Source organism: Pimephales promelas, chromosome 11, assembly GCF_988280905.1.
Source record: "Pimephales promelas chromosome 11, fPimPro1.hap1.1, whole genome shotgun sequence".
NCBI classification, from domain to species: Eukaryota; Metazoa; Chordata; class Actinopteri; order Cypriniformes; family Leuciscidae; genus Pimephales; species Pimephales promelas.
This window is the reverse complement of record NC_142779.1, coordinates 16,165,171-16,181,343: the sequence shown is the minus strand read 5'-3', so window position 1 is coordinate 16,181,343 and position 16,173 is coordinate 16,165,171. Positions and strand designations below refer to the sequence as shown.

Genomic DNA, 16,173 nt, shown 5'->3' with positions numbered 1-16,173 from the left:
TCTGAATGGAAACACAATCAGGAATAATATGTTTTGAAGTTGCTGGTGAACTGTTGAGATGTAAAGATTGTATACAGTACAATTGCTGTTACGCTGTACATCAAACAGCCTTTTTAAATGTCAAGCAAACAAAAATGTGGCACTAGAAAAAGAATAAACAGAAATGAAATTAGTGATCCCTTTAACAGTTCAATACTTTTACAATTTCTAAAGTATTTTAATTTGATGTTCATGTTAACCAAAATGCACAGTTTAGCACACAGAACATAAAGTGTACTTTATCCATAAGGAAATGACTTGAGATAAGGTCTTCATCCAGCTTATGAGACAGAATTAGGCGAGCAACATTTTCTAATCCTAGAAACAACGGTGCTTTTCATGAAAACACATTCCCCAGTGCACAAGATTAGTCAAAAGAAAAAGATTATGCACGAGACTTACTGCAATTGGAAATGTTCTGACTAAAAAAATAAATAATAATAATTCATGCCAAATCATTTCTTTATGAAGGTATTCTGTACACTGTCAGAAAAAATATTTGCTCGGGCAACATAAAAATGCATTTCACTATTAAATATTAGTATTACAAATATACTTATAGTTTCACTTTTTATGCATAACAGTAATATCATTACTATAGACTGAATATCACAAAAGAACAAGATCTCAAAAACATCGAATCGTGACAGTACCCTCCCCCTCCCCGAAGGCGCGTCCTCGTGCATTCAAAGGGGTGGGGGGGTGGGAGGGTGGGCGACCAGGAGGCTGATATGTGCATGGTGACGCAGGAACGGGAAGCCTCCAGGGTGGAGCTGGTAGCTCAGGGAACTGGGGTGGAACGGGCCGTGGACATGGCCATGGCGGAGCAGGCTGTGGGCGTGACCAGGGTGGAGCAGGATGTGGGTGTGGCAGAGCAGGCTGTGGGCGTGACCAGGGCGGAGCAGGATGTGGGTGTGGCAGAGCAGGCTGAGGGTGTGACCAGGGTGGAGCAAGACGTGGACGTGGCGGAGCAGGCTGAGAGCGTGGCCAGGGCGGAGCAGGATGTGGACGTGGCGGAGCAGGCTGAGGCCTATAGTTGATTTATTTTACAACTCAACTCACAGGAAAAAAGGAAAACTTTCCAGGACTTATAGTTAATTAATTGAACACAAGTGACAGGAATTGCTAATTAAACAAAGCGGGAAACACTAACAGGACTAAACCAAAATCACAAAAGACAGGGTGAAACAAGATCTCAAAAACTGCTCAAACACATCGAATCGTGACAGTTAGTAAACAGACGTAAACAGAATATGTATAAATGATATTTCAAAAATTCCTGGACAATATAACAACTTTTAAGGATACAAATGAAAGATATACTGTACTTTTTTCTGTACCACAATGATTGTGTTAGTGACACGCTTAATAACAAATGGTTGATAAATGTTTACCCCAACGGAATATCTCTGCAGTGGTTCATGTGTCACTTGTCATGTTAGAGATGTGTCTTTCAGATGTGTCTTTGTGTCAACTTTAAGCTTGACTTCCTCAACAAGTGCATTTTTAAATAACCCATAAATAATGTTGTCATGTTCAGTAGATGTCTTGACATCAACAACTGATTTGTATATCTTGGCCAAGATGCACAACAGTGAAATAAACATTGCTGTCTACATTATTGTGTTGTAATTGAGTTCAGACCAGGCTTTAGTAAACTGTTGAATAAACAATGGGCACTTTTCACATTTCCGGGGTTCTCAGAAGCAGAAGTCGTCAGTTGGGTAAACTTCTATATTGGTGAATGGGAGATGACAACAAATATCATTTTTGTATTCCAATTTGCTCCAACACTCTCAAACAATGCTGGGTTGTTTTACAAAATATGGACAAACCCAAATGTTGGGTTAATAAAAATTACTTCAACTTTCACTTTCAACTGTACATTTTTTAATTTGGGTTGAAATAACCCAGCATTTTTTGAGTGAATATATATATATATATATATATATATATATATATATATATATATATATATATATATATATATATATATTATGATTCTAGCAGTCAAAAGAGAGAATCGTATGACATTTGATTCATGTTTTATGTTTTGTAATGTACTGCCAGGGTAATATGTGTAAATCTATTTTCTTAATGAATGTATGACTTTTTTGAGTTCTAATCTGTTAAAAAGTAATATTTTGTTGTGTGGATGTTACCGATAAGTATATCCATAATGTGAGCAAATGTGTTGTAACGGAAGTTTGTATTCTTTGAGCTATTATAGTGTAAATCTACACTAAAAAATGCTGGGTTGTTTTAACCCAATTTTGGGTCAAATATGGATGAATCCAAACATTGGGTTAAAGAATGTAATTTAAAAAATGTAACCCAATGGCTGGGTTTGTCCATATTTGACCCAAATTGGGTTAAAACAACCCAGCATTTTTTTAGAGTGTATTTACTCCTTGAATGGATTATGTTTTTGAGTTCTAATCTGTGAAAAAGTGAAATAAAAATATAATAAAAAAATTCTAATACTAAAACAATTCTGTAAGTGGATTATTTAAATGCTAATTCATTCCTGATATCCAGTTTTTGACAGTCAGGTCAAGTTCCTACAAAAGTAATGTAGGCGATATGTATTTACCTTTTCAATCCACACTTAAAAATGACTTTAGAGCTTTAAATGACTGAGAACACAGAGCTCTCTAAAGAGCAATGACGCACATATCAGTAATCCAGATTACACTGGCCATAATCCTTTAAAATACAATTTCTTAAAAAAAAAAACAGCATTTTTTTTTTCTTTTATGTCTACTGTTAATTGTTCACACATTTAACTGAATGTTTATGAACAGTGGCACAAATGTCTAATATCCCAATATATTTGGTGCCAAATGAATCTCGCTTTCATCGTTTTTTAAAACTGATGTTATCTTGAGTGTCACTGTTTGTGAAAACGCTTCCAGCATGAACTGACAATTCAGCTGATATGACAGACTGCTTCCCATGCACATTTGCGTAATGATTGCATAATCTGCTTCAAATGTTCTTTAATCAAATAAAAATGCATGGCTTCTGTCAGCCGGTCTGACCTTTCACCCTGCTCTTGAACCTTTGGATATCTGATCGTAAGCTTGTGACTGATTACTCTGGATTGCAGTGCAGCGGCTCACACACTGACAGTATGTGTTATAAATGTCATAAATCAAATACAAATCAGAATCGGAGACAACTGTTTGTATCTCAAAGAGATGTCGCATTTGTGATTTATTATTTCACTTCACCCATGAATTTCACAAAGCTGTGGACCATTCATGTTGACACAGGAGATTGATATTTTGGGACTGTTTTGAAGAGGTTTTCCTTTCTGCCTGGTACAAATATTCCAAGTATGAAAACAGATTTCATAAGTGTAGAAAAAAGCACTTCTCTGACCGTAATCTGTCTTGACAATGAAATGCCATATTTATGCCAGAGTTATGCATTGGTTAAACTCAATAAAACCACTGTAAATACCAGGGGAATTTCAGAATTCCTAATCTATGAGATTTGTGACTTGGCTGCTTTTTCCACTAATTAACTTTTAATAAAAAAAATAAATTAAAAAAAAAACACATTTTCAGATGACATCTGGAATAATGATTTAAGGATTTAAAAAAAAAAAGTCATTTAATTTTTAAAAGCATTATTTACACTGAAATCATTGAAATCATGAAAACAAAAATGTTAAGCACACTAAAACAAAATATGGTAACACTTTAAAATAATGGTCCGTAGTTAACAAGTAGCTATGCAGGAAGTGATAGGTAGTACTGCATTAACACCGAACTTAATACTATTAACTAATATGGAAGCAATATTAACTAAGCATTAAGTAATAGGTAATTTAGTACAAAGGTAGTTCCTTGGTAGGTATTTGATTATTACTAAAGAAATATATCCTCTTTGAGAACTACTTGTGAACTAAGAAATAATAACCAATTAATTACTAATCACAAAAGTAACATGTCTAAAAAGTGAACAATTATGGGGGTTTTACATGGTCATAACATTTCAGAAGCATGTGCCTCAAATGGGTTCTTTGTGGAAACCAGTTTATGAAGTTTATACATCCCCCCAAATACATTAGCTAGGTTGAGATTGTGACCACTACTCTTGCCAGGATGGACGCATGTTCTCTGTTTATTTAAAACTTAAACATAAAATAATACTAATAATGACAGTTTTTAAAAATAAACCTTAAATAATTAAGAAGTGATGCTGACACTCTCATGATTGGATAAGTTCACTATTATGAGCTCTATTGAATGTCAGTCACATATATCTCAGACTCCAAAGAGCTATAACTTTATGTTCCAGTAGCTGCCTGAGGACATGAATATAAACATTGATGTTCACTTGTCAAAAACAATTAGCATCTTTAATGAAGAAATTGTCTGCATTTATGTTACGATAAGCGCAAAACCACATCTTCCAGATTACAGTGTTTGTTAGAATATTAGTGCCTCACACAACCTGTACAGTATGTGTCAAATATAAAATTAAATTACTTGTATCATTTGTGAAAAACATGTTAACTCCTTAAGCGTTACCTTGTCATCCCGCAGGAACTACTAGTGATGTGGCCCATTATTTTAAAGTGAAAAACATGTTAACTCCTAACTAACTACAAGCGTTAAGGAAAAAAATAAGTTTCTCTAATCGCGATACGTGGGATCGCAAAATCTCGCCTCTAAGGGTCTAGAGCCTCCATTTTTGCACTCAGGTCTAAGTCCCATGGCCCTCTATCAGAATCCAGAGTTTCAAGAAGATCAGAGAAACTCAAAATTTCGACCCCCCCCCCCCCCCCCCAAAAAAAAAAAAAAAAAAACGACCCCTTTCGTTTTTGTTTTTGTTTTTTTTGGTGCGAAAAAATAAGTTTCTCTAATCTTCTTGAAACTGTGGATTCTGATAGAGGGCCACGGGACTTAGACCTGAGTGCAAAAATGGAGGCTCTAGACCCTTCCAGAGCTGAGATATTGAGATATTTATAACGGCATAAATGCTACGTGGGATCTCAATATCTCAGCTCTGGAAAGGTCTAGAGCCTCCATTTTTGCACTCAGGTCTAAGTCCCATGGCCTTCTATCAGAATCCAGAGTTTCAAGAACATTAGAGAAACTTATTTTTTTCGCACCAAAAAAAAAAAACGAAAGGAGTACCACTGTCGTTTTTTTGGGGGAGGGGTCGAAATTTTGAGTTTCTCTGATCTTCTTGAAACTCTGGATTCTGATAGAGGGCCATGGGACTTAGACCTGAGTGCAAAAATGGAGGCTCTAGACCCTTCCAGAGCTGAGATATTGAGATATTTATAATGACATAAATGTTACGTGGGATCTCAATATCTTGGCTCTGGAAGGGTCTAGAGCCTCCATTTCTGCACTCAGGTCTAAGTCCCATGGCCCTCTATCAGAATCCAGAGTTTCAAGAAGATCAGAGAAACTCAAAATTTCGACCCCTCCCCCAAATAAACGACAGTGGTACCCCTTTCGTTTTTTGTTTTTTTTTGGTGCGAAAAAATATGTTTATCTAATCTTCTTGAAACTCTGTATTCTGATAGAAGGCCATGGGACTTAGACCTGGGTGCAAAAATGGAGGCTCTAGACCCTTCCAGAGCTGAGATATTTAGATCCCACATAGCATTTATGCCATCATAAATATCTCAATATCTCAGCTCAGGAAGGGTCTAGAGCAGAGCTAATCAATTGGCGGCCCACAGGCCAAGTGCGGCCCCCCAATCATCTCCGTACAGCCAGAGGGCACCCCAACCTCCCCCTCCCATTTTCTGGTGGTGCGGCTACATTTGGTTAGATATGCACGTGGCCGCAGTGGTGCCTGCAGCTGGACGACGCACTGTGTGTGTACCATGAGCGCTCCGACTGACCTGAGAGAATTGTTTTCAGTCCGAATATTTCAGCAGTTATTATGTGTCCCGTATTTCTGTCGACTGAACTAGCGATATTAATCATTCGTTGGTTCGATTATTTCCTTTCCATGAATTGGCCAAACACGCTTGCGTAATGGTCTGAAACGATTCGGATTCGTTTGGACTGTTCAGTCACTTGATCATCTGAAGCAGTTTCTTGATCATCTGAAGCAGTTTCTCGGTCAGTAACAACAAATAGAGAACAAAATAGCGCTGGTTTCAGTTGTTTCACTAGTTTACTTTGAACTAGGCAGCACGGTCCAGTGGATAACGGAACGCAAGCTTAAAGGAGTTGCGTTTACTTCCGGTCCCGGACACTATTATGAAACAGCGTTGCACCATCCAGTGAGAAGCGTTTCAATTGGACACTCCTCTCTGTTACAATCCACAAATAACTCAATGATTTTAACTCGTTTTAAATCGGATGAAACAGTCTTAACATTCCCAACACTACTGATGAGGTAAATAGCAGAAACATGAACAAAGTTAGAAGACTATAAATCCCCTAATCACCACCCTTACAAACATTTACCATGAATGTAATAATTTACAATGGTTTGGGCAGAAATGTGGAATATTTATATTGAATATGTTATTGTGAAGACATGACCAGAGCAAACCAGTCATGACCAGTCAGTGAAATCTTTACTGACTTCCAAATAAAGATTTTTTTTTATTTTATCAAATAAAAAAAAATAATAACATAAACAAAACTCACTCAAGGTGACCCTCTTCACCAGGGGCTTGTACCATGATGGTAGTTGAACAAACTCAGGGTTGCAGGACTAGTTTCGAGTTGACAAAACCAAACCAATCCAACCAGGCTTTGTTGGTACCATAATGCTGATCATCAACTTTCTCTGTCAACTCAGGCTTTGATCCTGAGTTAAGGAGTTTAGGTGTGACATCAGTAGCGAACAGCCAATCACATGCTGAGAAAGAGTGAAACTCATTCAAAACTCATTTAAATTAATTTCTCGCGAGAGAAGCAGCGCAATTCACGTATTAAATAAAAGTATTAAAATATTAAGAATTTAAACAAACTTACACAGCAAGAAGAAAATAGCTGTCTATGAAAGATGACAACTAAAAGAAAGTCTTGCTACTGTATATCAGTGCAAGAAAAAGTTGTGAAGTTAGTTTATGTTGATAAAGGTATAGAGAGAATTGAACATTCAAGCTCACATGCAGTCATTTTATAGCTTCATTTATTGATTCTAAAGCGTATTTATATTGCCTTTATACGTATTCATTTAAAATCTGCGTAATAATAATTGATAAACTTATATTAGATTGTTTTAGGATATAATAATTACAGAAATAATTTCTAAATCATACAAATTTATTTACTAAAAGCCATGATTTTGTCTTTTAAAATTATTTGCTGTGGAGTGACTTTATCGTGTCATACATGTGTCACTTTGCTTACAGCTGATTGGTCCAAGTTCGGTTTGCAACCTCTTACAACATGCCTCGGACCAGGTTAGCCGTGGAGTGTAAGTTACTATGGCAATGAACACTGCTAAAAGCCAAACCACTTTCATGGTACCTAAAACCCAGGGTTGGCACAAACTAAACTGAAACATATCGGGCTAGCCACCTAAACCGGCTTCATGGTATAGGCCCCAGAACTACTTTCACAGACAAACATAGCCTACATTCCTTAATACTGAAAGGGTCAACCATTTTACAGTAATAGGGAAATTTAATAATGTTCACACATATAATTCATAACCACACTTAAAAGGAAAATAATATTCAAAATACATCAATCTTAAATATACAAGGAAAATAATACAAATAATAAACAAATACATTTCTACATACAATGAACATAAACACAATAAACATGAAACAATAACCCCCTGCTCCCATTGAGAAATGGACTATGCCTACACTACCCAGAATTCTTTGGGATGGCATAAAATGAGGAACAGGAAGGCCGCCCATCCTCTTAACACCCACCCCCGGAAACCATGCTGCAGACATGAACCCAGAAGGTTAGTTTTGCAAATGAGGATAAAACTAAGGATTTATGTAAATACCAAAAGAAATAAAAAAATAAAGAAATAAATAAATCTCTTGGTGTTTTCATCAGTCTAATGTGCACCTCAGACTGAAAAAGTCACCAAATAATGAGAAACAAACGAATATAAAGCAAACAGACACTGCCATAAGGGGTAACTTAGGACTTTGTCACAGTTATAGTCATTTATATTGCATTAGATTTATTAGGGGGGTAGAGTAATATATAATTCATTGTGTGTATAGTTTTTACCTGTTTAGGCATTTTTTTGTTTTTTTAGGCATTTTCTTATGGTTAAGTCTCACTGTCAGGATTTTTAATTTAAGCCTATAATAATGATTAATAAAAACTAATGATTTATGTAAATACCAAAATAAAAGAAATAAAGAAATAAATCTCTTGGTGTTTTTATCAGTCTAATGTGCACCTCAGACTGAAAAAGTCACCAAATAATGAGAAACAAATTAATATAAAGCAAACAGACACCGGGAATACACTGCCATCAGGGGTAACTTTGAACTTTGTCACAGTTATAGTCATTTATATTGCATTAGATTTATTAGGGGGGTAGAGTAATATATAATTCAGTGTGTGTAGTTTTTACCTGTTTAGGCATTTTTTTAGTTGTTTTTTTTTAGGCATTTCCTTATGGTTAAGTCTCACTGTCAGGATATTTTAATTTAAGTCTATAATAATTATTAATAAAATAATTCTTACCAATAGCCATGATATTGTATAATTCATATATTTGTAGCTGTAAATAAGTTATTATGATCTGCATACTGTTGGGTACCACATTGCAAGTAAATGCAATACTTTTTTTGGTTTACTTTAGCTTACTTATTGATACTGTTATGTTTAAATAAATAAGCTAAACCCACCGGCCCACCTCAACTTTTTGATTTAATAATCTGGCCCTGGAATGAAACTTGAATAGCCCTGCTCTAGACCATTCCAGAGATGCGATATTGAGATCCCACGTAGCATTTATGCCATTATAAATATCTCAATATCTCAGCTCAGGAAGGGTCTAGGGACTCAATTTTTACACTCCAGTCTAAGTCTCATGGCCCTCTATCAGAATCCAGAGTTTCAAGAAGATCAGAGAAGCTCAAAATTTCGATCCAAAAAAAAATAAAAAAAAAATGACAGTGCTACCCCTGTCGACTTTTTCGGTGCAAGAAAATAAGTTTCTCTGATCTTCTTGAAACTCTGGATTCTGATAGAGGGCCATGGGATTTAGACCTGAGTGCAAAAATGGAGGCTCTAGATCCTTCCAGAGCTGAGATATTGAGATCCCACGTAGCATTTATGCCATTATAAATATTTCTATCTCAGCTCAAGAAGGGTCTAGAGCCTCCATTTTTGCATTCAGGTCTAAGTCCCATGGCCCTCTATCAGAATCCAGAGTTTCAAGAAGATTGGAGAAACTTATTTTTTCATACCAAAAAAAAAACAAAAAAAAAAACGACTGGGGTACCACTGTCGTTTTTGTTTTTTTGTTTTTTGTTTTTGGGTCGAAATTTTGAGTTTCTCTGATCTTCTTGAAACTCTGGATTCTAATAGAGGGCCATGGGATTTAGACCTGAGTGCCAAAATGGAGGCTCTAGACCCTTCCAGGGCTGAGATATTGAGATACCACGTACCATTTATGCCATTATAAATATCTCAACATCTCAGCTCTGGAAGGGTCTAGAGCCTCCATTTTTGCACTCAGGTCTAAGTCCCATGGCCCTCTATCAGAATCCAGAGTTTCAATAAGATTGGAAAAACTTATTTTTTCGCACCAAAAAAAAAAAAACGACAGGGGTACCACTGTCGCTTTTTTTTGGGGGGGTCGAAATTTTGAGTTTCTCTGATCTTCTTGAAACTCTGGATTCTGATAGAGGGCCATGAGACTTAGACCTGAGTGCAAAAATGGAGGCTCTAGACCCTTCCAGAGCTGCGATATTGAGATCCCACGTAGCATTTATGCCATTATAAATATCTCAATATCTCAGCTCTGGAAGGATCTAGACCCTCCATTTTTGCACTCAGGTCTAAGTCCCATGGCCCTCGATCAGAATCCAGAGTTTCAAGAAGATTGGAGAAACTTATTTTTTCATACCAAAAAAAAAAACAAAAAAAACGACTGGGGTACCACTGTCGTTTTTTGGTTGTTTTTTTTGGTCGAAATTTTGAGTTTCTCTGATCTTCTTGAAACTCTGGATTCTGATAGAGGGCCATGGGATTTAGACCTGAGAGCAAAACTGGAGGGGGTAGATCCTTCCAGAGCTGAGATATTGAGATCCCACGCAGCATTTATGCCATTATAAATATCTCAATATCTCAGCTCTGGAAGGATCTACCCCCTCCATTTTTGCACTCAATATCTCAGCTCTGGAAGGATCTACCCCCTCCAGTTTTGCACTTAGGTCTAAGTCCCATGGCCCTCTATCAGAATCCAGAGTTTCAAGAAGATTGGAGAAACTTATTTTTTCGCAAAAAAAAAAAAAAAAAAACGACAGGGGTACCACTGTCGTTTTTTTTTTTTTGGGGTCGAAATTTTGAGTTTCTCTGATCTTCTTGAAACTCTGGATTCTGATAGAGGGCCATGGGATTTAGACCTGAGTGCCAAAATGGAGGCTGTAGCCCCTTCCAGAGCTCTGATATTGAGATCCCACGTGCCATTTATGCCATTATAAATATCTCAGCGCTGGAAGGGTCTAGAGCCTCCATTTTGGCACTCAGGTCTAAGACCCATGGCCCTCTATCAGAATCCAGAGTTTCAAGAAGATTGGAGAAACTTATTTTTTCGCACCAAAAAAAAAAAACGACAGGGGTACCACTGTCGTTTTTTTTTTGTTAGTTTTTTTTTGGGGTCGAAATTTTGAGTTTCTCTGATCTTCTTGAAACTCTGGATTCTGATAGAGGACTGTGGGATTTAGACCTGAGTGCAAAAATGGAGGCTCTAGACCCTTCCAGAGCTGAGATATTGACATCCCACGTACCATTTATGCCATTATAAATATCTCAATATCTCAGCTCTGGAAGGATCTAGAGCCTCCATTTTTACACTCAGGTCTAAGTCCCATGGCCCTCTATCCGAATCCAGAGTTTTAAGAAGATTGGATAAACTTATTTTTTCGCACCAAAAAAAAAAAAAATGACAGGGGTAGCACTGTCGTTTTTTTTTTTTTGTCGAAATTTTGAGTTTCTCTGATCTTCTTGAAACTCTGGATTCTGATAGAGGGCCATGGGATTTAGACCTGAGTGCAAAAATGGATGTTCTCGATCCTTCCAGAGCTGAGATATTGAGATCCCACGCAGCATTTATGCCATTATAAATATCTCAATATCTCAGCTCTGGAAGGATCTACCCCCTCCATTTTTGCACTCAGGTCGAAGTCCCATGGCCCTCTATCAGAATCCAGAGTTTCAAGAAGATTGGAGAAACTTATTTTTTCGCACCAAAAAAAAACAAAAAAAAAAAAACGACAGGGGTACCACTGTCGTTTTTTTTTTTTGGGTCGAAATTTTGAGTTTCTCTGATCTTCTTGAAACTCTGGATTCTGATAGAGGGCCGTGGGATTTAGACCTGAGTGCAAAAATGGAGGCTCTAGATCCTTCCAGAGCTGAGATATTGAGATCCCACGTAGCATTTATGCCATTATAAATATCTCTATCTCAGCTCAAGAAGGGTCTAGAGCCTCCATTTTTGCACTCAGGTCTAAGTCCCATGGCCCTCGATCAGAATCCAGAGTTTCAAGAAGATTGGAGAAACGTATTTTTTCGCACCAAAAAAAAAAAAAAACGACAGGGGTACCACTGTCGTTTTTTTTTTTTTTGGGGTCGAAATTTTGAGTTTCTCTGATCTTCTTGAAACTCTGGATTCTGATAGAGGGCCATGGGATTTAGACCTGAGTGCCAAAATGGAGGCTCTAGACCCTTCCAGAGCTCTGATATTGAGATCCCACGTGCCATTTATGCCATTATAAATATCTCAGCGCTGGAAGGGTCTAGAGCCTCCATTTTTGCACTCAGGTCGAAGACCCATGGCCCTCTATCAGAATCCAGAGTTTCAAGAAGATTGGAGAAACTTATTTTTTCGCACCAAAAGTACCACTGTCGGTTTTTTTTTGGGTCGAAATTTTGAGTTTCTCTGATCTTCTTGAAACTCTGGATTCTGATAGAGGGCCATGGGATTTAGACCTGAGTGCAAAAATGGAGGCTCTAGATCCTTCCAGAGCTGAGATATTGAGATCCCACGTAGCATTTATGCCATTATAAATATCTCTATCTCAGCTCAAGAAGGGTCTAGAGCCTCCATTTTTGCACTCAGGTCTAAGTCCCATGGCCCTCGATCAGAATCCAGAGTTTCAAGAAGATTGGAGAAACTTATTTTTTCGCACCAAAAAACAACAACAACAGGGGTTCCACTCTCGTGTTTTTTTTTTTGGGGGGGGTCAAAATTTTGAGTTTCTCTGATCTTCTTGAAACTCTGGATTCTGATAGAGGGCCATGGGATTTAGACCTGAGTGCCAAAATGGAGGCTCTAGACCCTTCCAGAGCTGAGATATTGAGATCCCACGTACCATTTATGCCATTATAAATATCTCAATATCTCAGCTCTGGAAGGGTCTAGAGCCTCCATTTTTGCGCTCAGGTTTAAGTCCCAGGGCCCTCTATCAGAATCCAGAGTTTCAAGAAGATTGGAGAAACTTATTTTTTCGCACCAAAAAAAAAAAAAAACGTCAGGCGTACCACTGTCGACTTTTTTGGTGCAAGAAAATAAGTTTCTCTGATCTTCTTGAAACTCTGGATTCTGATAGAGGGCCATGGGACCGGAGTGCAAAAATGGAGGCTCTAGACCCTTCCAGAGCTGCGATATTGAGATCCCATGTAGCATTTATGCCATTATAAATGTCTCAATTGCTGCATTCCAAACTGCTTACTTCCCTACTATTTAGCATGGGAAAAAGAGTAGGCGAGCGAAAGAATTTGTATGAATCCAAAATAGTAGGCGAGAATTACCTGGGTGACATACTAATTATCACGAGATTTGGACATACGCATACCTAAAGTGCATTCGAATATGCCTACTTTAAAGGGTTAGTTCACCCAAAAATGAAAATTCTGTCAGTATTTACTCACCCTCATGTTGTTCCAACCCCGTAAGACCTTCGTTCATCTTCGGAACACAAATTAAGATATTTAAGATATTAAGATCGCTCCTGTATACTAGTCCATAGGCTTCTTGAGGGACTGGCTCTTGCTGTCCCCGAAAAGTCATTAAAGACATCGTTAAAATACTCCAAGTGACTACAGGGGCTCAATCTTAAGTTTATCAAACGACAAGAACACTTTTGTGTGCAAAAAAACAACAAAAATAACGACTTTATTTCAACTATTCACTTCCTTCTCCATGAGCCTGTAAGTCAGTTAACGTAGTGTGATTGCGTAGAGCTACGTCACACGTAGGCTCACTATTGGCCGACGCTGGTCATGTGTGTGTGATGCGTGTGACGTACAATAACAGAAGCTTACGCTATTAAACTAGTAACCTGACTCGCGCAGAGGGAGAAATAAACGAATAGTTGAAATAAAGTCGTTATTTTTGTTGTTTTTTGCGCACAAAAGTGTTCTCGTCGTTTGATAAACTTAAGATTGAGCCCCTGTAGTCACTTGGACTATTTTAACGATGTCTTTAATGACTTTTCGGGGACAGCAAGAGCCAGTCCCTCAAGAAGCCTATGGACTATATGCAGGAGCGATCTTAATATCTTAAATATCTTAATTTGTGTTCCGAAGATGAACGAAGGTCTTACGGGGTTGGAACAACATGAGGGTGAGTAAATACTGACAGAATTTTTATTTTTGGGTGAACTAACCCTTTAAGTAGGCGAAAACAGTATGTGAAAGAAGCAGTAGGTTCGAAACATCAGTATTCATAAAAGAGTAGGCGAGAAGTGCCCGGATGGCTTACTGCTTCCGCCCAGATTGTTGAGTTCTGTCCGATGGGTAGGATACTCATGATACTCATCTATCCCAGGAAGGCCACATGAGTGGATACGTCATTATCAACATCGCGGAGATCAGCGACGCGGGGTTTTCAAATGTGAGTAAACACGGTTCCTTGTCTTTAAATCGTATGTGTTAAACTACTATAGAGTAAACGTTTTAACTGTTGGAGGTATAAAGGACTTATAGTACAGTTGTGATTTTGCTGTAAACACGTTTTATTATGTATAGCTAACAGGGGAGCTCCAGTAACATGTAACTTTACATTTCTGAAGTGGATTTACATAACCATACATCTTAAACACGCTTATTTAAAATGTCTATTTTCATCATGAAGGAAAATATTGTATAAGTATTGCAAATGATTACATCCCAACATGAAAAATACGTCTGAGTGTAACATTATGTGTGCTATTATGTAGGATAATTCACTGTTGTCAACACTGCTTACATTAGACAAATAAACAATTCTATAAAGTAACTAAACATGATATATTTAATTTGTCCCTTATTAGTGTTGATATATTGAGGAACATTTAAGTTGGATTAAAAGTGAGTTAACACATCAACCTCAGCATGTAAATGCAGTGTTGAGCTCATACATCACAGAAGTAATGTGAATCTGTCTGTATGTTACAGGGACAGAAGAACATGCATGTGTTTATCCGGTGAAGAGAGGCTCATGATGCTGAATGCTGTCATCAAAGGCTTTGAATGAGTATACTACAGAAATGGATAACAACATCTATTAAATCTTAAGTTGTAGTTTATTTGAATTCTTGTAATTTCAAACAAAGAAATTACAACACTTTTCTCAGTCTTGATTTCTGTACATTTGCTGCAGAACTTATGTGGTGGAGCAGGACCTGCAAGCAAAGATGATGCAGCATTTGTTGGGGGAAAAAAGGTTTTAGGGATTTTACTCAAATATAAAGTAAGGTTATTTTTAATACATAAATCAAATGACATTGTGCTGTTAAAATAACTGCTTTTGTGTAATGTTTGTGCATTTTTCTAGGATCTGAAATGTCTGCAGACTGGTGTGAGCACTGAGGATGAGGAGCCCAGAGCTGAATCCTGGAAGTGCTGCCATGGATGAGTCCCCCCATCTCTCCACCTGGCCTTACGAGACCCTCTTTCGCTCCACCTGCCCTTATTGCCTCAGATTGTGAAGCGCAGCGTAGCAACAAGCTCTGACATGAAGGCACAGTCACCTGTGAATTCAGCAGAATAAAGCTGCAGATTGGGACCTGCTGAGTTGAGATGGCAGTAGGGTTTGGGGTTCAGTGCTTGTAAATACATGCTTGTAGTTTGAATAAAGCTTTGTTTCATGTGTTGTTGACTTGTATATGCATTTGTTTATTGTGCTGGTTACTTTTATTTGTTCTTTTACTCATTTATTCATGTTTCTTATTGTTGTCTGTATATAAAATATACTGGAATTATTTAATGTATGTATTAATTCTTACTGATGTTATGAAGTGTCAGTGCACCTGTTGCTCTGCTCTGCTCATATCATATTAACTTATTACATACAAGATCGTGGAACGATACCATAACAATCATATGTAACAATCACAATGACAAAACAGAACATATAAAGATCATTGGTCTGTATACATCATAATATGACATTATGAAATTATATTTAAACACTAGGAAACAATAATGTCACAGGTCAGGGCAGGCCAATCTGACCTGCACCCGCCCCTCGAGACCCGTACCACCCTTGGGGAGCCTGACGGAGGACGGAGCAAGGAAGATTGGGTAAAACAAGGTTTTTAATAAAGATAAAATTATTCAAAAGAATGCAGGGTCAGGGCTGCTCTGTGTCAACTTCTCCGGAGTCAATCAGGGGAAATTTACAGCACTTATTCCTTTCATTTGCAGTCTGGAGGTTTCACTGCAAAGCAGACAGGTGAGTATACAGGTATGTAACCTCTACACTGGCAGGGCCAATGGTATCATGAGCCTCTGGAAGGGGCTAGAGCCTCCATTTTTGCACTCAGGTCTAAGTCTCATGGCCCTCTATCAGAATCCAGAGTTTTGGGAAGATTGGAGAAACTTAATTTTTCGCCCGAAAAAAAAAAAACGTAAGGGGTACCACTGTCGTTTTTTTTCCGGCCGAATTTTTGAGTTTTGATATCTCAGCTCTGGAAGGGGCTACAGCCTCCATTTTTGCACTCAGGTCTAA

The 16,173-nt window shown here is 37.7% G+C and overlaps 1 long non-coding RNA gene across 1 annotated transcript; it reads left to right on the top strand.

The window, feature by feature from the left end:
• Nucleotides 1-13,832: 13,832 nt before the first annotated feature.
• Nucleotides 13,833-15,424, top strand: LOC148977157 (uncharacterized). The gene is made up of 2 exons (XR_016145646.1): nucleotides 13,833-14,913; nucleotides 14,998-15,424. It is a non-coding gene; the product is annotated as an uncharacterized LOC148977157 (long non-coding RNA).
• Nucleotides 15,425-16,173: the final 749 nt, after the last annotated feature.